This window comes from Phodopus roborovskii, unplaced genomic scaffold (genome assembly GCF_943737965.1).
Source record: "Phodopus roborovskii unplaced genomic scaffold, PHOROB, whole genome shotgun sequence".
NCBI classification, from domain to species: domain Eukaryota; kingdom Metazoa; phylum Chordata; class Mammalia; order Rodentia; family Cricetidae; genus Phodopus; species Phodopus roborovskii.
Window position 1 is genome coordinate 26,491,632 of NW_026126549.1, and position 23,619 is coordinate 26,515,250.

At 44.2% G+C, this 23,619-nt stretch overlaps 1 protein-coding gene across 4 annotated transcripts in view; it reads left to right on the plus strand.

The window, feature by feature from the left end:
• The window catches only part of Ldlrad4 (low density lipoprotein receptor class A domain containing 4), a 313,620-nt gene that overhangs the window by 23,253 nt on the left and 266,748 nt on the right, over window positions 1–23,619 (plus strand). The window contains exon 1 of one of the 4 annotated variants that reach the window (XM_051200767.1): window positions 19,911–20,021. The exons of the other annotated variants lie outside the window; for them this stretch is intronic. The gene's annotated coding sequence lies outside the window, so the exon portion shown is untranslated. Of the gene's footprint in view, window positions 1–19,910; window positions 20,022–23,619 lie in introns of those variants that run through there. 4 annotated transcript variants of the gene reach the window in all.

Sequence of the window (23,619 nt, forward strand, 5' to 3'; positions counted from 1 at the left end):
GATTAAGTCATGGGTCCAAGTCAACCCAGCTTCTGTGAATTGGGGCTTCCTTCCAGCTTTGTGTGTGTGAGTGTGGGTGCTTGCCTGTGTAGGTGAATGTGTAGGCCAGAGGTTGCTATCCAGTGATGAGGTTACAGACCTGTTCCACCACATCTGGATTTTGAATGAAGGATGGTGTCTGGGATCTGAACACTTATAAGTGTATCAATCCTTCTGCCTGCAGAGCAGATACTTTATCCACTGAGCCATCTACCAAGCTCCTGGTCCATATCTTTGACCTCTCTCTGTCTTCCTTGCTATGGCTGAGAGGTCCATAGAGAATCTGGACAGCAATGTTCAATGGAGGGGCAATAGATAGCACAGGTCATTTCTACTTCAAGGGGAGCAAAGAGATGTGAAATCCTTGCACAGGATTATGGGAAACTAACCTGTAGAATGCTTAGCCTGTGTCTCCTGGAACAGAAATCAGGGCTCAAAGTGGCTCTCATTCCTCCATTCTGTTGAGTTGGTCTGCCCCAGGAATTACAAGGCAAGCACTGAGAGATGTATGAGTGGATGCTCAAGATCAAATTAAAAATGCATTGTTAAAAATGGATTCAATCTGTGAACAAAGATTGGCATGAAGGTTGGGTCCCTGTGTTTTTAGAGGCTAATTAAAGTGCACGAAATGATGCTAAATTCAGATAACCCACATTGTCAGAAATCTCTACTAAGCACTTGCAGAGGTCTGGACAGTCTGCAGCCATCAGCTTTTGGCCATACGGAGACCACTCTGCTCTGAGATCCCTGGTATCTAGGGATATGGGTACCAGTACATTTCAGCATTCTTGATTTAAGGACTCAACATGGTACTGGATGCCACTTCTGGAGACTGTGGTCAGGTTTTTGTAAAGAACTTGATTGAAGCCAAGGCAAAGGACTGTTGCTCATGGGTGGTTACTCTTACCAGTGAGATGCTGTGTGTTTTCTTCAGGCAGTCAGCTGCCACACAAAGGACAGACACCACAGTCCCACTGGGTGTCTGGTAGCTGTGTGTGGGCTATAGCAGCAGTATAGTGAAGGAACTATGATTTGTGGCAGAGAATTCCATGATTTTTGCCAATGACTTGGAAACCGGCCTCCAGGGGTGCCTGTAGAGCAGGTCTTATCTCATTCTGTCTTAGCCCTTAGTGACACTGAGGTGGGTAGGGGGAAACCCTGATGGTGAGGCCACCTTCCCTATTAACCATATGTAGACCTGGGAAGACTTGAACCTAACCTCATAACTAAATACTGATGCTTCTTCTATTGTGATGGAGCATTGCTGTTTAGTATCGTAGCATATGGTCATTGATTAATATTCCTTGTCACCAGCCATCATCATGGAAGATGTGTGCTGTGTATGGCTAGCCTGGGAAAAGAAAAAGTACAGTTTATCCTTTAGCATCACCATGAAGTTCAAAGATTGTAAGTTGGACCATTGTTAGTCAGGGCTTATCTGCCTTCTTAGAAGCATGCCAAGATAAGGATCATTTTTTTTTTTTTTTTAAATAAGGCTAGGTTACTTTTGCTGCTAGTAATCTATAACTTTATATTTACACTTTTTTGGGAAAACTTCTAAAATAAAGTGAATATTCATTGTACACAGATATACTGACAGTGTGCTAAGAAGAAAAATGATCTTGGATAAACTTAAGGCCTCCATTTCAATTTTACATTTCAAACCATTTTACATTCCAGTCTTTGGCTTACTTGTTTTGTAGATAGCAAAATGAAAGAATCTGTTACGAAAGGTTACTCCTCTAAGGGAGGAGTAGTAGCTTGAATGGCCATGCTGTAGACAGGATAGGGGGGCTTTTATGGCACCTAGGGAGGACATTTGGCTCAGTGGTTAGTGTGAATTTCCTTGCACATCCCCTGTTTCATGTAGTTCTCTATGCAAGTTTATGCATCCTGTACCTGTTAGCATCTCGTTACCACTTAGTATTGTAAGGACCCATGAACTGCCTCCAGGCACCCAGGAATGCCTTTGTGCCTGTAGGGTGCCTGACTGTAGTTGGTCTCATGGCCAATTGAGGCAAGGTGAGGAAGGGGCATCCAGACTTTGTTCTGGCCAACTGTTTTTTTCTTTTCCATTTGCTAATTTTACCACCTTTGAAAAAGGCTCTTTGGACCTTACTCTCTGTCCTAGTTTTCACCCTCAGCTCTGCCCCACACCAGCTGTGGTTCTAGAAGTATTTTGGGGGAGATAGTGGAAGGATGATAATCCACCTTCTGTACCTGCTCCCATGTGATTGAGGGGCATAGTTACTGTGAGGAGGACAGCGAAACTCTGCCCATTTCTATCTGTTGGTTGTAGAGAAGAGCCTAGGTGCCTTGGAGATGAAAGTGTCTGAATCCTTCCTTCACAGGGTTGGTCTGGGCTATGGAATCCCAGAAGATAGAGTCAATTTTTTCTTGTAGCACTAGGCAGGTCCCTCTTGGGCTCTTGTTAGTATGGGTAAAACCATCAAGTTTTGTTTGGATAGTCTCATGATGTATCTTTGGCTGGCTTGGAACTTGCTGTGTAGACCAGGCTGGCCTCAAACTTAGAGATCCACCTGCCTCTACCTCCTGGATGCTGCTGGTGTGCTGCCATGACTGGCCAGTCATTTTAGTTTTTGAGTTTAAGATCAGCAGAAAAATACATACTGGTGACTCTATATTGAAGATGTGGCATTTTATTTAGATCAGCATGAGCAGGTGTTATTAGTTACTTTTCTGTTGCTGTGATGCAGGACCCTGGCAAAAATTAAGTTAGGGAAGAAAGGACACCTTTTAGCTTCTAGGTACTGAGGGGACCTAGTCCATCTTGTCAGGGAAGTCGCAGCAGGAGCATACATAAGGCAGGCCTGGCAGTCAGGAAGCAGAGTGATCACATTTCATCAGCAGGCAGAAAGTAGCTCTTCCTGTATGGACAGGAAGTGGTCAGGCTATACCCCCCCCCCAAAAAAAAAGCTTGCCCTCAGTGTGTCCTTCTTCCAACAAAGCCCTTAGGGCTCCACAACTGCCCCCCCAAAGTGTCACCAACCAGAGACCAAATGCTCAAATGCATGAGCCCCAGGGGGACATTGCTCATTTAAACCATAACAGCTGGTAAAATGGATCCATACTGAAGAGAGTACACATGCCATCATATATTGGTCCAAGACAACAACCCAATACAGGAAAATTGCAGAGTGAGTTCTTGGGATATTTTAGAGATGGTTGATGTGGGCAAAATGGGAACAAGAGGATGTATTCGTTTTCTATTGTTTACTTTTCTAAGGGTAAAATACCATGATAAAAAGCAACTGACATAGGAAAGCATTTACTATGGTTTACAGTTTCAGGAAGATAAGAGTCCATCGTGGTGGGGAGGCATGGTAGCAGGTGGCTCAGACATCACACCTCCAACCACTTGCAGGAAGTGAGGGAGAGCCCGTAATGGTGGGGGTGGAGTGGCAACAGGAAGTTGGCTGGTCACATGGGAAGTAGAGGGATTGAATTGGAAATGGGGCGTGGATATAAACTCTCAAAGTCTGCTCCCTATACTTCCTCCAGCAGGGCTCCACCTCCACCTCCAACAAGACCCAGACCTTCTCCACATAGCGCCACCGTCTTTGTGACCAAGTGTTCAAAACACATGCCATGGAGACCATGACTGTGAGGCACACCGATTAGTATGTCCACAGGAGATTTGCCTTTCAAATATGCTCAGTTGGTTAGTCACACAAACCTTCCTCACAATACCATGCTTCTTACGGTAAAGGTTATGATCACCTCATATGCACAGAGCAGTAGGGCAGAAAATGTTTCCATTGGGGAATTCTCTGCAGTGAGGGAGTACTCAGGGAGCAGGCTCTATCCCACATCAGCTGGAAGGTCCTCCGCTGTACAAGGCTGGGAGGATGGCATTTTTTGGAAGTTCCTGAGGGTCCTTGAGAAATCAGCCAGTGGCTAGTGCTGATGGGCAGGCACGTGTGAACTCAGCAAAGTGCTGGCAACTTAACAGTTACCCGAATCACACCTTGGCCACTCTCAAAGTACCTTTGCTGGCGAGGATCAGCACAGAGGCTAGAGATACCATGTCTCAGGAGCATGGCAGTGTGATCCTAGGGCTACCTCCAAAGTTCCAAATTTTTGTATTGTCCAGTGGGCATCAGTTTTGTGCTTATGGGGTCCCCAGTTCATTAATATATCAGAGCCACCTTGGGGTTGATTCATTAACATATCAGAGTCTGCCTTAAGCTTGGCTTATATTGAAGCCAGTGGCCTTGTGGCTGGCTCCTTAACACATCTTGCAAGCATCCAATTCACACAACATGTTTTCATTTATGTTCCTAATATGAGCCTATGGGAGGAAACATTATTCAAACTTCCATGGAGGAGATGGAGGCTTCCTCTTTAATCTCAAGTATGACTAAGAGTGCTAGCATCCTGGATAAATCAACACCCAGCAAAGCAACCCCAGGACAAGTGGCTTCCAGGCCCTTTGTCCCATGTACTCACAGAGTGAAATTTACAGAAAACAGGAAGGCCAGTTTAGAAAGGCATTTTATTATAGGATTATAAATCGGGGCTTGAGAGAAGGAAGGAGGGTAAACTCCAGAATAGAAGAACTGGGTCCCAGATCTAAGGGAGAAGAGAGAAAGCCATGTCCTTCGAAGTTAGGGACCGAGAAAGTCCTTCATGTTCAGCAGTTGAGGTCTACATAATGGAAAGGGACAGGGGTAGGGGAGTGGGGACTTGAGACAATGCAAAAGCCCAGACTGTCAGGGAGAGCTGCTTGAGCCTTTGGCAGGTGTGATGGCTGATCATAGTTGTTAACTTGACACACACACCTGGGAAGAAGGAGCTGAAATGAGGCGCAGCTGTAGTCATCAGACTGGCTCGTGAGCTTGTCTGTGGGGGGCATTTTCTTGATTTCTAATTATGTTGGCAGGCCCAGTCCACGAAGGGCTATGCCATCCCTAAGCGGGTGGGCCTAGGCTGTATGATAAAGTTGGCAGGGAGCCTAGAATCGTCCAGTGCGGCAGCTTTCCCCATGGCCCATGCTTCTGCTGTCTCTAGGTCATTGCCTTGGCTTCCCTGGGATGTCCTGTAATCCGTAAACCAAGAAAACCCTGGCCTCCTGCAGGCTAGTTTTGGTCAGTGTTTATCCACAGCAACAGAGAAGCAAACTAGGACATCAGGTTGTCTGGAAAAGATAGAGGAGAAAGAAAAAAAGTTAACGATTTTTGAGTTAGAAATCAGAAAAGCAGCCTGATTTAAACATGGTGGAAGTTCTGTAAGCAGCTGCACTGGGGGAGGGGCCTCCGGAAGTTATATTATCTCACCATGGGGATAATTATCCCCTCACCTTCAAGCTCTTTTGAACAGTGGTTCTCAACCTTCTTAAGGCTACTGCCCTTTAATTCAATTCCTCATGCTGTGGTGACCTCCAACCATAAAATTATTTTCATTGCTGCTTCATAACTGTGATTTTGCTACTATTATGAATCTTAATGTAAACATGTAAAATACAGGATATCTGGTGGACAACCCCTTGGGGGGTCGTGACCCACAAGGTTGTCTTCAGGTGAACCAGCTTTATGAGGCTGACCATGAGGGAGGTGATTGACAGACCCAGCTGGATTAACTCTTAAGGGAGGGGATGATAGTATGCAGTGTTCGAATCTTTGGAACAGATCAGAATGTCAGGCCTTTATAGGGCCAGAGGTGGGATTAGATCCTGTTGTTTTGACCAGGAGGAGGTAGCTTCCCTTTAATGGATGGGCTCCCACAAAACCCCATATTGCTGCCTTTTTACATGGTATTTTAAATCCCAAGGAGGGGCAGTAGTGATGTTTCCCCTTTAGTGTTATGGGAAATGGAAGGTGGTATCCAAAGCTGACTGACTACGAGAGAGGGGTCTATCCTCCAAGGCTTCCAAGGCTAACTCATCACTAGTTAGCTAATTAATATTTCCCCTTGTCCTAGTTAGGGCTGCTTTTGCTGTGATGAGGCACCATGACCAAGGCAATTTGGGGAAAGGGTTTATTTGGCTTACACTTCCACAGCATTGTTCATCACTGAAGGAAGTCAGGACAGAAACTCAAGCAGAGCAGGATCCTGGAGGCAGGAGTTGATGCAGAGGCCATGGAGGGGTGTTGCTTACTGCTTACCACCAGTCCAGGGATGGTCCCACCCACCATGGACTGGACTCTCCCCATCAATCACTAATTAAGAAAATGCCTATAGGCTTTTGAATATCGAAGTATTATAGTGGCAATTCTCAATCATGGCTCCCTCCTTTTTGATGACTCTGGCCTGTGTCAAGTTGACATAAAACCAGTCAGCATACTCCCTCAAAAGTTGAGACCCTAAACTCATTTTGGAGCTGGACTTTGGGTCATTCTGGCTATTTCCAGCTTCTTGCCAAGAAAAACTGCTCATTTTCAAGGTGTCCATCTAAAAACTTCCGACCAGTTTCTAGCTTCTGTCCTCACAATGTAAAACACTGCTTAGCTTTTCCTTTTGAAAAGAGGTCTGAGGTCTTTCTTATGTTCACAAGTTGTCCTCCGGGTCCTCAAGTGGGACCTGTTGGCTTGAGGGTTACTGGTTTTTATTGTCCTAGCTGCTTGCCAACTGGTGCCAGTGGGTATCACAGTTTTGTGGGTGCCTCTGGGGGGCATTCTCTTGTGTGTGGAAACAGGAATTGGGTAGACATATAACTAGTATCATGCAAAGTGAGAGAACTTATAAGAAAGGATATGCTTGAAGGGAGGAAGTGGGCTTGATAGAGTAAGGAAAGTATTTACGCAGCCCTAGCTAGCTTATCATGCGCCCCTCGCTAGCCTTTCGGGTATCCAGAAGCAGTAGTATTTGGGGTTATGCTTTCAGGATGGATGTAAAATTGAAAAGGAAATTCCTTTAGAAAATTGGAAAATAATTGTTCTGTGACATTTTCAATAATGTATAAAATGCATTCTAATTATCCTCTCCCTCACCCCTGTCAACTTTCCATTCTCCCTACAAGTCTTATGTGTGTCTCTTTGTTTTTAAAACACCTCTTCCCTCTTTCATTACTAATAAGCCTTGTTAAAAAGAAAAAATACAACCTCCTTTTAGAAGTTGTGAGATTTATAGCATACTTGCAAAGATAATGCAGAAAAGTTCTTATATGCTGCACACTCTGCTTCTCCTGATACTAATGTCATGCTTAACCAGGTGTGATACGTACAGTAAAGAAATGCACATTGACATACAATTGCCGGAGAAGAATGCAGCTGTGATTCCGATCTCATCAGCTTTTCTATGAATACGCTTTTTCTGTTCCTAGAGAAGTCTAATATACCACATTGTATTTAGTCACTGTGTTGGTTAGTTTTAAGTCAACTTGATGCCAGCTAGAGTTGTTTTCAAAGAGGGACTCTCAATTGAGAATATGGCTTCATATGGTCGGCCTATAGGCAAGTCTGTTGGGCATTTTCTTTGCCAAAAACTAAATTTTTAATGAAAATGTGACATTACTGCCAAAGCTCCAATACACATACACATTCACCCCTTCAACAGTTATGTACTATGCATACTCTGTAGGTGTGCTGCAGGGGGCTTTCAGGCAGGGTGTCAGGCCTGTCGTCTGATCCAATGACTGACCTCAGATAGCTTTTTATTCTTCCAGTAGTCATCATTAGGATAATTACAAGTAGAAACAATGAGAATAATAATGATGGGAAGGATTGTTAGTCCCAAGTGAGGTGTCTGGCTTGATGGGATTGTTGTCAATGTGTAAATGACAAGGAGATAAACCCTTGAGAAGTCAGAAGCCAGGAAGAGAGATTAAAATGGCTTTAGCCTGTGTTAGAATCTGCCCTTCTTATGTGGGCCGTTTAGAAACAGGCTCACTTGTCACTGTCCCTTGATGCCCACAGTTGTTTCTATGTAGGGGCTAGCTGGCTGTGAGCTCCCTGCAGAGTGGATGCCCTGTTCCTAGGACAACATCCCTATAGTTGTGCTAGTCTGTTCTGTTTATTTTGCATCTTGTACTTTGCTAGTTTTCCAAACCACTGGCCATACCACAAGGCTTCATTGAACAGATGGCATGAGACAGACGCATGATCTTGGAAAACTGGGGCCCCAGGGATCAAGGTACAGGCCTGCCTTACACTTGGCACACATCTCCTTTTCCCAATTTGAAGGACTTTTCTGTGGTAGGCAGGGGTCTGGGCCCTGTTTTCTGTGGACCTCTGGGCTGGTGAACTATCTGAACTGTGGAGTTGACAGGAGGGGTGGAGTGGAGTTGAGCATCTTGCCCACGTGCTGCCAGGAGTTAGGATTCTGAGGAAGTGGGAGGAGTTTCCATACGATAGGCCATTCTTGTGAGGGACTGCTCTTCTGAACACCCGCTTAGGCTACTTAGAGAAGTGTGTCCTGTACTTAGTTTTTTTTTAGAAATGCAATGTGAATCTAGGGAGCATGCTACTTTAAAGCCTTTCTTCCTCCCCACACAACTGAGGAGTTTCCTAAGCCTCAGGGTTACTAAGATTTGCATGGCTGATAATGCTGTTTTATGACTTGTTTGCTACCCCCAGGCAAAGCTCATTTTTGGATCCCATTGTGATGTGTGGCACTAACAGGAGTCAATTTGTCATGAGAGAGACTTTCTGAAAACGAAAGGTTGGACTAGAGGTAGGAATGTGCTGAAAGAAAATGAAAGTTGAGAATGCAGAGAAATCTTTCCTGTGTTCTCTTAAAGTCACAGTCATCAGGGTTCACCATGTCCCCCCCTCTAACTTGAGCACAAGCTTTTAATATTGGAATATCTTTGATCACAAGGCTTCCCCTGACTCTTTATACTTAGGAGTTACAAACGTCAAATTGTGGGTGGCTTTTTAACAGCAGATCTCCACTAGGAAGGATGCTGTTGACCTCTCTACCTACCTGCCTGCTAGCAGCTGTAGACATAAGCCTGGATAGTCCAATTGCTTGATGCTTTGCTGTGAAGAGGTGGAAGGTTTTGAGGCACTGAGGATTCAGAAGTATGCACGTAGAACTGCTCCTGGAAGAAAGCCACGGAACTCAAACTTGTGGCCTTGTGGGGAGCATCAGCACCAGCCATAGTCTGTGCTGGGAAGAAGCACGGAGATTTCTGAATACATGTGCGGGAACTGTGGGCTGAGTGGAACAGGTGTTCATGGCGAAGGTGAGAAAGTTTCCTGGCAGAGGAAGCTAGCTGCCTGAGTAACTGAGACACCAGGGAGCATGGTGAACCAGGGCTGGTGAGGATGATTGAGTGAGTGTCCAGAAGGCCGGGAAAGCGGTTTCTTTTCTGGGACCCCACTCATTGTGTCCCCAAAGGCACATGGACATAGCGGATTTGTCACCCTCAGGAGGTGGGGCGTAACGGAATTGATGTAGGTCATTGGGGACATGGCCTTTAAGGGCTCACTGAGCGCTGTCTTCCCCCCACTCCCTCCCTTCCTTCCTTTCTTCCTTCCTCTTTTCCAAGCTTCTCTTTATAGCTTTTTTTTTTTCCCTTGTGTGTGTATGTATGTGAATGCAGGCATGTGTGTACCATGGTGGGCCTGTGGAAGTCATGGGAAAACTTGTGAGTTGGTTCTCTTCCACTTAAAAGCAAATCTTGTGGGGTGTGATTGTGTGTGTGTGTGATTGTGTGTGTGTGATTGTGTATATATAGAGAGAATGAAGGAATGTGGGTGCCATGGTGCATGTATGAAGGTCAGAGGGCACCCGAGATGTTGCTCCTCTCCTCTGTTTGAGACAGGGTCTCTCTTGTTGGCTGGCACCCAGGCTTTCTCATGTTTCCACCTCTGATCTTGCAGTAGGCACACTGGGATTACAGATGCACATCACCACATCTAGCTCCCTGTGCTGGTCCAGACTCAGGTCCTCATGCTTGGGCAGCAAGTGCTTAAGCCATGGCATCATCTCGGTCGTTCCATTGTCTTAAGTAGGGTCAGTATTGCTGTGACGAGGCACAGTGAGCAAAGCAACCTGAGGAGGAAAGGGTTTATTTGGCCTACACTTCCATCACTGTTCATATCAAAGGAAGACAGGGCAGGAACTCAAACAGGGCAGGAACCTGGAGGCAGGAGCTGATGCAGAGGCCGTGGAAGGGTGCTGCTTAATGACTTGCTCCCCCTGGCTTGCTTTCTCATAGAACCCAGGACCACCAGTCCAGGGATGATGCCGCCCATCAGGGTGCTCCCCCATCAGTCACTAAGAAATGCCCTGCTCTGTGAGGCTGAAACACTGAGAAAGGACCTGCAGCCTTATATGGGGGGCATTTGCTCGGCTGAGGCTCCCTTCTCTCAGGTGACTTTAGCTTTTGTCAAGTTCCCATAAAACTAGCTAGCACACCAGTCTTACACCTTGAGGCAGGGTCTCTCTTGTTGCTTTGGCTGCTGTAATGTACACAAGGCTGACTGGTCCATGACGTTCTGGCCAATTTTCCTGTCTCACCACAGCACTGCCAGGATTCCAGATCTTGCTGCCTCTGACTTTTTATGTGGGTGCTGGAGCCTGAACTCGGGTAGTTAGGTTTACTCAGCAAGATGTTATGCTCACAGAGCCATCTCTCTGCCTCTCCTAGCCCCTTCTCTTCCTGGCCATTGTAATGTGTAATCTGCTTCTGCAAGGTGACAGACAGTACTGCCTTTGACTCAGAGCAACTAGGACATGCACGAGGCAAAAGTCTTTGAGACTAGGAACCAAACAGGCTTTTCTTTCTTAGAAGTCTTGCCTCAGCAGAGCTCTGCTTGACTATAGCTGGCCTGGCAACATTAGAGTCTTTACTCTTACAGATAAATTCAATATTGTGTGCTATTCAAGGCTATTCCAGATTTAAATGTGTTTCTTCTCTGAGCTAAGATGATCTTAGGAAACAGAGTGCTCACTTGCAATGAGTATTAGACAACCATTCTAGGACGGGAGAAGAGCAGTGTAGGGAAGGGTCTCTGGGGACTACTCCACGATGAGGATAAAGACATGAAGGGTTACCATGGGAGCTGCTGTTGTATCAGGACCCCCGGGTTATGCTGATTAGGTACAGGGAGAAGAAGGGAGAGCTAGGGATTATGATGTACAGTGTGGAACATGAGGGTGGATCTGAGTCTGTCACGGTAACTGGTAGTATATCATAAAGGGAGGAGCAGGCTTCGTTGCTGTTTTATTGTAAAAAGACAATATAGTATTGGTGTTGGCCTTAGACCCTAGTTTTTGGCCTGCCTTTTAGCAAGTTACCTTTGTCACCTTTGAAATTAGTAACTTAGTAGAAAATGACTTGCCACTTATTTAGGGCATTGGCAGTGTTAATGGTTGTCCACAAACCAAACTGAATTTCTTGGCAGGATAGGTCCAATTTAAAAAGCTTTGATTTTTTTTTTTTTTTCAGAAAGAGTACTATGTGCACACAAGTTTTTAATGTCATTATTTCCTTGAAATTAGAGCCATGGTTAAATATGTTGATAAACTCGGGTCCACCAGCCGCCCTGAATGCAGCAGGAAGTGGGAGCAAATGCAGACAGCTTATCTTCGAGTCCACCCTCTTGACATTTGAGGCATGCCGTTTGTGTGTAGAAACTGCTCTTCTCTTAAATTAGGCCCCAATCCCAGACAGTGATGCTTTTCTACACTCCCACTTAGTTAGGTCTCTGAGGCTGGAGAGTCACTTGAGTGCAGAAATCTTAGGCTAACCTGGGCAACAGTCTTTTTTTTTTTTTTTTTTTTTTTTTTTTTAATTAATTTTTCTTTCCTGGCTCTGCTCTCTGAACTTTTCCCTCATGGGATCACAGATCCCATTTGGGTCCAGGCTGGACGCTGAATCTGGGCTCCTGTTCTGACCTGCATCAATACCTGTTTTTGAACAAAATCCCCAGAGGATTCTTGTACACTTCAAGCTTTGAGAAGGACTGAGTTAAAACAGTTGAAAAGTTTTCTGAAGCGTACTTGCTTTGGGATCAGCGTTTTATTAGGGCAGCTGGGTTTAAATCCGATGAATGCTAGCAGGTGTGTAGAACTGGCAAGAACAGTTCTGGCTACTTGGGTCAAGTTACACATCAACCCTAACACTATCTCCAGCAGAAAAATACCCCATAGGTGCTCCCTTCAGTAACGCTGTGGAAACACTCCCTTACCCCTACCTCATACGCTGGTGTGTATACTGGCATGGAATAGAAGGCTCTTATTTCTAGGAAAAGGGTCAGTTAGTGGGTGTCATGTGAGTGGAGGGAAAGACTTATCCCTACTACTGCAAAAGTGCAAAAGTAAAAATAAATAAATAAAATATAAAAATGGAATTAGGGTTGTTAGCTTGGGTGCCTGAGTACCATTGAACTGGAGTAGCCATTGGCAGAGATTTGTACTGCCATGATGCTGTTTGATGTATGGTAGCACACTTATTTGGAAAATATTGCCCAAAGATCTCAGAACTGTTTGTTGCTTTTCTTTATAAACATTTCTCTTGTCAGAGTGATGAGAAAATTGCTCGTGTGGGAACTCGAGAAGTGAAAATTTGTTAATACCTCCTCTGAGATTGGTTTGTATTCAGAGCTGTTTATGAGCTGCCACAGATCATTTCCAGCTAAGACGTATTGCTGTTAAACCAGGCAGTGGCGAAGTCTGGGAGGACACATGTGCACAAGCTTCCAGGCTGTCACTGATGTCTCAGGCCTGTATGCTGTGGGTCTGTCTTTTAAAATGGGAGACACAATCTGCATGGACTGAAAACACCCCAGTTCTTGTTTAAAGATCCTGATTTGAAAATTATCTCCCTCTTAAGAATCTCCAGAAGTCTCAGTTTTTAAGGCCCAAATCTGAGACGTAGTCATTCTTCTGCTGGTGCAGATAGAAACTGTGTCAAACACTTTGTTCTTTTGTGACCTGTGTCACTCTGGGTGGTGCGGTTAGTTCATCATTGATAGATCACGGACACAGTGGTTGCTTTTCCGTGAAGAGTGGCAGATTTCCCTACCTAGCACCCTTGTTAGGGCTGTGCAAGGTGGTGATCTGGCTCCAGAGTAAAGTGGACTGCTGGGTGCGTGTTTTATGTTTTCTAGCAATGGATGGCAGTTGACAAAGTCTGGAGACAGTTTTAGTTGTCATAATTGGAAGACTGGACTTGCGTTGGCATCTTGAAGACAAAGAGCAGGGATGCTGTTGATGTTCTATAGTGACAGGATAACGCCACACATGGGTTGTCCAGCCCCACATGTCAGTGGTGCTTTGGTTGAGAAACCTGCTTGAACAATATTGCCTATTTTAATGGATGGATGACAATACCAGGTAAATGTTGGAAAATATGCAGTGGCTACAGAGTGGCTGAAAAGATGTTGGCTTGAGGATGTTCTATTGGGTACTGTCCTGAATCCTTTCCAATCTTTCTCAGCAGATAGATGAGTGCATTAAGTTAACTTGAGCTTAGCAAAAGTGACTTAAGTTTAGGGTGCCTGGAGCCACATGACCCTTTGTAGGAAGTGGCAGGATTCCAAAGTAGAATCTTTAGATGGCCATGTCTCCGGTCAGTTGATTTCCCATTTACATTGTGGTTTACTCTTTCCATTGATCCTTCTCATACCATTTCCTTCCCTTCTTGCAGATGCCTTTCTTGGACCCTCCTTTGTCCCACTCCTATCTCACAGATGTCTGTCCACCTTCACTTTCTTGGAGACCGTCTTAGGGGTTCATGATGCTAAAGCAATCCATTCTGAGGACCTTATGGCTGCCAGGAGTCTCCTGTAACAGAAGAAACTTGACTCCCCACTCTCCACTTGATTGGGCTGCCTTCAATACATGTTATAAATTATAATTTAAAAGTTTAAAGGCAGAGCTTTAGTATGTGTGGCTCAGGGTGGTCTTGAATTTTTCTTCCTGTCTTCAGTCTCCTGAGTGCTGAGGTTACAGATGCCGGGGTCTAGCCTGTGCTCACCATTCCGCCAGCCAAGGCTGAGCCTCTTTCCCAGCTTAGAAGGGCCAAGCCGCTTTCTCCATTTTTCCTCTGGCACACAGCAGCTTTTTATTCAGTGATTGCCAAGGAGTGATAGGAGGGCTTTGTGGGCTCCGGCTGATGAACTGAAGTCGAGCACAGCAGGCATTAAGAAGCCATGAGCACGTTGGCAAGTGTGAGCAGCTGCAGCATGTTGGATCTGCTCTAGCGAATAGAGGAATTCCCTCCCCGGCAGTCCATTTACTGGTGGAAAAAAAAAGGCTACTTCTTGCTGTTTGACTTGCTAAGATGGTAGGCTTTTCTTTGCCTTACTTGCCAGGAAAGAATGTGGTTTCTGAGCCAAGGCCTTGAATTCCTGGTTCTTGGTGAACAGTTTCAGAGTCCTCTGAGATTCCTCATCTGTGCAAAGGCAGGCTTGAGAAAATGTTCAGCAGGTTGCCTGTCTGGGACGGGAAAGTTTCAGAAAATGTTAGCAAAAATTCTATTTCAGTTTAATGTCATAAGAAGCCTTGCTGTTTAGTCTTAAATTTTCAGCCTCAGACTTTTAAATCTTTCATCACTTTTGGGGGCAGTGGCCCCAACTTCAGCTGTATTTGTAAGATATGTTTTGCAAAGGTCCACCTGCAAATCCATTTTAAGTTGAAAATGCATTGAATGTCCCTAACCAGTTGAACAGCTTAGTGGTCCAGCACACTGCAGGATGATAGTTGTTTCCCAACCCCATCCCAGAGTAGACCAAGAGTAGTGGCTGCTACTAGTGCCCAGCATCGAGGAGGCCTACATTGTGTATTCTCTATTCTGAAAAAATAAAAGATTAAAAAAAAAAAGACTAAATTTGATGCAATGGCTTTTCCAGTGTTGCTACATTGAAAAAATATACTATGTAGGCTCCAAGTAGAAGAGCTCTTTATATATAATGAGGTACTGATAAGGCCCATGGAGCTAGGGAGAGGCCCACTCATTCTGTCAACCTTGGGGATGGACATGTGAGCTGCCACGTGGGTGCTGGGAATCAAACTTGGGTCCTCTGGAAGAGCAGTTAATGTTCTTAGTCACTGATCCATCTCTCCAGCCCCAGGGTTGGACGTGTAACTCTTTTTTAGGAACGGTAGGATTTCTATCCACTGTCCATTTCAGAGAGGGGCTTCAGGATTTTGTCCATATTGAAGACTGCCCAAGTGTTCAAAACTTAACTCTGAGCTGCTTTAAGTGAGGGGCCACATTAGCTATGAAATGGGTCTTTATTAGGTTATACTCAGGTTCAGCTTCTGTCAAAGTAATTATTTCCTTCTAAAGCATAGTCAGTATTACTTTTGAATTTGGGGGAACTATAATGGAACTCTGGAATGTTTGCAAAGGAGGTGTTAGCATGTTTGAGGGGGTGGGGCTTAAGGGTGCTTTGAGGGATCATGGAAGTGTGTGAAGCCACTCCTTACTCCGGAGAGAGCACCCCTCACTCATCCCCTCCTGGCCCTAAGTTCTGCTAGCTGTTTGGTGACATGTCATTTTAGAGTGTGGACTGGTACAGGGATGAAAGAGCCTGGTAACAGGCCTGCATCGCTGAGGATGTACCTGAAGCAGCCCTGCCAGACGGTGCTCTACATTCCCAGCCATTGAAGCATGGGCCAGATGCTGGACATGTTCCCAGCTCCCTGAGTCACATCCTCAGAGTGAAGCTTTCTGCTTTTCTCAAAGGGAATGTCAAAAAATACCAGGCACACCCATGTTTAATAAGTAGAAAACCATTTTATATGAATAATGATAATAAAAGAACAGCTTGGGAAATATTTGCTATAGCTATCTTGAATCCTATAACTTAGGTAAATAACACTCTTGGGCAGAGAAGTTCTTAGCACATACTTCATATTGGACACTTTATGGTGTGTTTTTCCACTCAATCATTCTGGGTGTTAAGGCACTGGTTAGTACTTTTCTCTGCAAATGGCTGTGCTTCGGGTTTTTGGAGTAATTTCTCTTCTTGCCAGGTTTTCAAATCTGAACTAATTTCTATTTCTGAGATGCATTGCTGAAAAGAGTAGTTAGTTGAAGGATGTATCTGAAGCCGGCACATGGGTGTGTTTCATAATTGTGCTGTTTCATAAAAGTATTTAAAATACTGTCTTCCTGAATCTGGAAGATTCCGAGTTGGCTTACAAACAGATTTTGAGCGTTTCAAGTTGGAGGCAGATGGCAAATTGATCTGTCACTTATATAAGAGCTTGCGTTTCTTTTACCTGATGTAAAGCTAAGATGCTTAAACCACAGAGCTGGGGTTCTTCTGCCCCCCCACCCCCACTCTTCCACAATCTGTTCTCCATGTCACTAAGTCTTGCATTTTTAACTGCTAAATTTTTTATTTTTATTTTGCTATGACTCCTTTCCTCATTCTCCTGATTACTGCCTTCAATTCTCCACACTTCTTGCAACAGCCTCTGAATGGGTTGTCCCTGACCTGTGCTTTTGTGTCCCTCCTTGAGGTGTGGCTGTCCCCTCCAGGGTTGGTTGGTTGATTTGGCTTTACAGAGCTCTCTAACTGAAGTGTGGTCAGAATCCACTGCAGGGTTGCCCAACCCCATGCAGCATTTCTGATTGGTTAAGTTCCCATTCCTGGACCCACAACAGCCTTTCTGCATTCAGGGTTGGCTTGTCATTGCCAGGCTTCACTAGTGAAGCGCACACCTATCTGTGTGGCCTGGAGTGAGTCTACGGATCCTTCTCCCTCTGCTTGCCCCCACACACTTGTGTAGTAACACGGAGGATCGGCTGCTCGTATGACCTTGCCTTTCCAGCCTGCCTTTTACCTCAGCTGCCACTGCCATGTGGCACAGATGTCATCTGGCCGAGGTGAGTACTATTCTGTACTCACTGTCATTTGTTGAGAACTGTCACAGAAATGAGTCCCTCCGTTGTATCCAGAAATAAGATATGTGACATCTCTTTTATTTTTCTAGAGCAGGGAGATTAAATCTCAATCTGAGCTGTGATTTAGTCGGCAAGGCAAGACTGGCTCCTGGCAGTCTTTAGGAGGAGCCCCTCCCCCATGGGAGGGTACTCAAGGACTTGTCACACATTCACTCACCTTCCCGTTGGCAGCAGGTCCTGCTTACTTGGTGGCTTTGTTAGACTGTGCTGAAATCATGTCCCCTAGGGGCAGCCCCGCTCCATTTAGTCCTGGAGAACCCTTGCCCAGCTGCTCAGAACTCAGGCCTTGTGTGATGTCCTCTGCCAGCTCCCTTCTCTCTCTTGACGCCCCCTCCCATCCTTACTTGTGATTTTTCTTCTCCACCTTTCAACTCTGATTTCTCTGCCTCCCCTGCCTGTCTGATAGGTGCTCAGGCCTGACATTTTCAGATGTTGTTGATGTATTTTAAGGATTATTCTGGGAACCTGTTAAAAATGCAGATTCCTAGATGCCATCTGTATCCGTTGCTTTTCTGTTACTGTGGTAGAACTTCCATGAGCATCAGGGCTGGAGAGATTGCTCTGGTAAAGAGCACTGGATATTCTTCTAGAGGACTCAGGACCAGGCTCCCACATGGAGGCTCACAACCATCAAACATCAGCTCCAAGGGATCCGAAACTCTCTTTTGGCCTCCTTGGATACAGACACACAGGATGCAAAGACATACATGGGAGCAAAACACCCATACACATATAGTAGTTAAAAAGAAAAAAAGAGAACCCCACCGCAAGCACAGGGAACTTAAGGAAGAAAGAGTTTATTTTTGGCTTAGGGTTCCAAAGGGTCAGGCTTCGTAATGTTGGAGGCAACAGGGTAGCAAGAAGCAGATATGATGGCCAGAGCAGGAAGCTGGGAGCTTCAAAATAAGCACGAAGCAGAGAGCCAACGGGAAGTGGTTCCAGGCTTTTAAACCTCGAAGTCTGCCCCCAGTTAACATGCTTCCTCCGGTAAGGCTGTACCAGCTAAACCTCCCCAAACGATGGAGGATCAAATGTTCAAATGCCTGAGACCATGGCGGACATTTCTTAGTCAAATCATTACACCATCCAAAGAGGTTCTGCCTCAGAAGAAGCCAGAGTGTGTTAGGTATTACTGTAGCTGGGGTGAAAGCACCAGGCTTTTTGGACATAATTGGCACTGAACTTGGACAATGGTAGATCCTGTCTAGACTTTAAAAACAAAGGCTTGTGGGGGGATTAAAAAGAGTTGCATTTCTTTCACAGTCTCATACATAATCCACCTCCAACAAGTTGTCTTCCTGTGTTCATACTCTCTGTCTCTGTTTCTGTTTCTCTCTCTGTGTGTGTCTGTCTCTTATGGCATTTATATAGGTTATGAGTTGTTTGCATGAGCATGGGTCGGGAGAGGTATTTATTCAAATAAGGTATGGGTACAATAGCATGTCATGTCCAGGAGACAGTTTCACAGTCCTCCTTCCCATCTTCTGGCTTGACATTCTTTTAGCCCTCTCTTTCATGATGCTTCCTGGGCCTTGGAGGGGGTTATATAGCTGTTTCTATTGAACACTCAACAGTCATTTACCTTGTCATTTTGACAAGTTATGAATCTCTGGATTAAATATCATCTACAGAGGCTGCTCTGCCTGAGACTACGTGTACCACTAATTCACGGGGATAAGCGTGAATGTTGAGAAGGCAGTTTGACACCATGTCCATTTAGCATAACTGTAGTAGGTACCCCTGAGGACTCCAGGTTTATAGTATCAAGAATTGATTCCTTCCTATGGAGTCTGTCTCAAATACAACCAGAGAGCAGAAGCATTCATGGCACTGTTGAGGCAGTGGCATATTTGCCTGGCAGGTTGGTATTGTAGTTTACAGGGTTTACTGCCAGATAAGACCATTGACTTCTTCCCAGCAGGCTTCTTGCCACCTTTAAACACTGTGAAAGCTAGCCATCAGGAGGGAAGTTCCCAGCTTAGATTAGCATAATTTATTAGTGGTGTTTGTGTGTGTGTGTGTGTGTGTGTGTGTGTGCGTGCGTGCGTGTGTGTGTGTGTGTGTGTGTACGCAATGTATGCATGCATGTATATGTATGTGATAAATGTATATAAGTATGCATGTGTCTATGCATGCATGTGTACATATGTAATGTGCATGTATATATGTATGCATGTATGTGTATGTGATGTATGTGTGCATATATGTGTGTATATGCATATGTGTGATGTATGTGTACATATGTATACTTGTGTGTATGCATGCATGTGTATGTGATATGTGTGTATATATGTATGCATGTTTGTATGCATGTGTGTGTATGTGATATGTGTGTATATATGTATGCATGTGTGTGTATTTGGTTAAACACACAAATCTGAAGATTCCAAACTAGGATCTGCATCATGTATTAGAAATACTATACTTGTCTTTCTGGGTCTGGGTTACATTGCTTAGATTATTTCCAGATCCATCTCTCCTCCTGAAAGTTTCATTTTTCTTGTAGCTGAATAAGATTCCATTGTGTATGTGCACTACATTCATATTCATTCATCAGTTGAGGGGTGACTAGGCTGATCCCATTTCCTAAGCTATTGTGAATAGAGCAGCAAGGAGCATGGCTGCGTCTTTGGGCTATATGCTCAGTAGTGGTATAGTTGAGTCATAGGGTAGGTTTTTGAGAACCTCCCACACTGATTTCTGTAGTGGCTGCACTGATTGATGCTCCTACCAACAGCAAGAGTCTTTTGTCCCCACATTCTTGCCAGTATGTCTTCACATTTGTTTTCTTGATGCTATCATCTGATGGGCATGAGATGTTCTCTCAAAATAGTTTTAATTTGCATATGTCTCATGTCAACTTTAAAACACTTTAAAAGTGTTTATTACTATCTATATTTCTTTGGAGAATTCTCTGCTTAGTCCTTTGGGCATTTTTTTGATTGGGTTGTTTGCTTTCCTACCATCTGATTTATTTTTAGGACTCTTACCTACTTCTTCCTCTGGACCCAGAAACATAGAAGCCATTTTGTTAGTCGTCTTAACTCACTGTGTTCATCTCTTTGCATGACCGTACCCTTGAGGGCATGGCCTGCACTTCCCACACCCTGCATGGAGCTCTACACTCAAGTCAGTAGGTCAGCCTTGGAGACAGGTATGTGCAGCAGTCCAAGGAAGATGCCAAACTCAGGGGCTTATTTTCTCCTTTCCTTCCAGTGTGATGTTCCTATTCCTAAAAAGGTCTGGGAGGACTCTGACAATCCAGTGGCCGCCTTTTGAAGTTTAGAGTTTGAAATGGACATGGTCAAGAATGTGAATTTATTCATTTTTCATCTTAAATCCAAATGAAGCTACTGAAGTAGTGTTTACTTTTGGATATTGACTGGTGATAGCTTTTATGAGTAAGCCCAGCAACTGGAGACTTGTGTCACTGAGCCCTGCAGTCACCACTCCTGACTTATGCCTGGATCCTGCCTGCCTGTCCTTGCTCCTTCCTTGTCTTTGGAATTGTCTCCAAGGTGTCATTTCAACCTCAAAGACTGGCATGTTACTGACTCCAGGTAGAAGGAAATAACACAAAATTCTGAATAAGAGTAATATTAAATGTTGCATTTTATAATGTTTTAGTGAGACTGACAATCTTTTATGTTGCCTGGACCAATCTTTTTTGAACATTTATATGCAATCTCTTCATTATGCCATAAAATAATTTTCTGCATTTTGGTTAAGATTTTGGTCACAGTCAACAGAATAATGAAGGGTATGTTGACAAAAATATCCTCAGACTGCAGATCTGAAAATTTACTTAGCAATATTTAGTCATACTTGTATTTGCAAAAATCCCCATCAAGAGTTAAATCCATTAGAAATATTGCATATAGTTAGCTATGTAGAGCCATGCCCTTAAATTCTTTTGCCCTGTACCTTTAAATTATCAGAGAAATGTTTGAAGATTCTTTTTATGGTAATTGGAACTGCCTGCTTGTGGGTGTGTGCATGTGTGTGTTTGTCTCTGTGTGTGTCTCTGTATGTCTTTGGGTGTGTCTCTGTGTGTGTCTGTGTGCATGTGTGTATGTGTGTGTGCCTGTGTTGGTGTGTGTGTGTCTCTGTGTGTGTGTCTGTCTGTGTTGGTACTGTGTGTGTATGTGTGTGTGTATGTCTCTGTGTGTGTGTGCATATGTCTGTGTGCGTGTGTGTGTGTCTGTGTTGGTGTGTGTGTGTCTGTGTGTGTGTATGTCTCTGTGTGCATCTGTGTGCATATGTCTGAGTGCGTGTGTGTGTGTGTCTGTGTTGGTGTGTGTGTGTGTGTGTGTCTGTGTGTGTGCACATGTGTGAGCACAGGCTTACAGCATTAGCAGTTATCGCAAAAGTGGTCTCATCTATTTATTTTAAAACTAACAGCACCAACTCCACCTGTCACATTTTATGGTGGAATTTGAGAAGAATGAGGACAGTTTTATCAGGATTGTGAAGTTTTCCAGGGGCAGAGCTTGTGTATGTTAATTTACTTTCTAAAAACAACGTGTGCAGTGTTCTTATCCTGGACACCAGCTGTCTGTTTTCACTCAGACCCAGCTCTCCCTGCCATGTAACTTCGCTATGAGCAAGGCTTGTTTCTGAAGCTGCTTGGAGCTCACCTGCCCCCTTGGTTCATTCTCATCTTTTGCTTTTACAAAAGGTTGCTGCCACACTGGGTGGCAGCAGACCATTTGACCATTGTTGAGTACAGTTTCGGGGTCCCTAGTAATAGCTAGAATGTAATGTGGATTGATAAACACTGTGAGTCACTAGCTGCCCTTTCAAACTTTGACTTAAGCTGGTGTGGTCAGATCAATACGTATATTAATTTTCTTAATTCTTGCATATTAAAAGATGTGGAGAGATAACTCTCCTCTAAGGCCAAGAGTGTATGTGGTGTTGTACTGGACATCTTTGCTCTCAGTGATGCACCGTGGCAAACCCTGTCTCCTGATGACAGGTTTCAGACAGTGTGGACTACTCTGCCTTTCCTCCCATCAATTCTGGGCCTCTGCATCCTTTTGGTTGCTCAACCCTCCCCTTTCTTCTGTCCCTTTCTGTTCTCTTGCTATTCCCTTGCTTGGCATTTCTTCTTCTTGGTCTTAATATTCCTTGTCAGTGGGAAGTTGGCCAATCACATTGTGTGTCAAGTTCTTGCAGCTGTAACCATCTCCCTTTTATATGAATTCTGGTTATTTGAGTAGTAACCCTTTTGGGTTCTGAATAAGTGAGGGCACATTTCCTGGGAGGACTTGAAATGTGACACATCTTGGCATTTAGCTGCGTATGTGAATTTCACACTGTAGACACTGAGGAAGGGAGATATTTTTAATAAGCCAGTGGATGAAAAAGGCTGTGTGTGTTTCTTTTTTTTTAATACCTTATTTTTATCTGTATATCTATGTGCTGCATATACGCCCGTGCCTTTTTAGACCAGAAAAGAGGTTTGCAGTCCCCGGGACTGAAGTTACAGATGATTATAAACTGGCTTGTGGGTGCTGGGAATTGAACCTGGGTCCTCTGGAAGCCACAGAGCCATCTCTCCATCCAACTATGTGTGTTTTAATATGACTCCTGTGTCTAGGGCTGGGCAGCTGAAACATCATAATCTGCTCTTTGAGTTCTGTCCCATAGTGTGGCTGGGCTCCCCCTGTCCATTCAGCTTTCCTCTTTGATTTTCTTTTTTTCTCTTTCCTCTGCATGTAGCTACAGATTTTATATCTATTTAAGGCTCAAGTAACACACAAGGCAGAACCTTAAAACACTTAGAAGCTATGCACTGCTCTGTCATAAATCTGTATAAATCTTTGACACAGCCAGTGGTTTGGATGGATTTCCATGAGAACTCCTTCAGCTACAAGGTAGTAAAACAAATGCCTTAAAATAACCCAACTCAGGACAATTATTTGGCAATGTCTGCCTTTTCAAAACTTTCCAGACCTTGGAGGAGGAAACGATTCTGAGACTAAGGAGTAATTTTAAAATTAAGAACAATAAATGAATGTTGACATTATTTGCCAACAACTGACTTTTTTTTTTTTTTTTTGCATTCTGCCATTTTTATCTCACAACCCAAGTAATTCAGACTGTATGAAGGACTAGAGTTTTACTGTTTCATTTATTTATTTTTTAATTGGAATTGGTTTTGCAGAAGTGGAAAATTGGCAGCAAGTATGGAAACTAGCGAACCAGTTTACAACGCTCTGCACTTCTTAGCTTAATGAAACCCACAAGAATGAGGAAAGGCTTCCCGGGTCTGAGTAAGAGGTTGCCCAGTAGGCATTTCCTTTTCTGGAAGTTTATTTTTACACGTACTGATTCTATAGCACATGGAACAGCACGTCCAGGCTCTAGTTCACTAACAGTGGCCTCCGAGGTGGGCGGGACTTCAACTCAGTTATTTTTCCATAGTCCCATGTAGAAAATGCTGGGAAATGTTTCTAATAATATTGTAAAAACAAGAGGAACTTGGTAATTAGGAAGAAAAAAACCCCAACAGAATATGAGCAACTGGCCTACAAAACAGTGCTTTCTGGTCTTGACAGTCAGATGCTCTTCTCTGGAACTCTTAACGAGGCAGTAGAAGTGTGTATCTATTTTTGATTAAAATTGTCAGTTGATAAAGGGATATTTGGAAATGATGTTCTTCTTGAAGAAAATAGGGTAGATGATCATTTCTCCCTACATGACAAAAGCCAGTTTGAGTGACTTCAGCTGACATCACCAGTGCATTT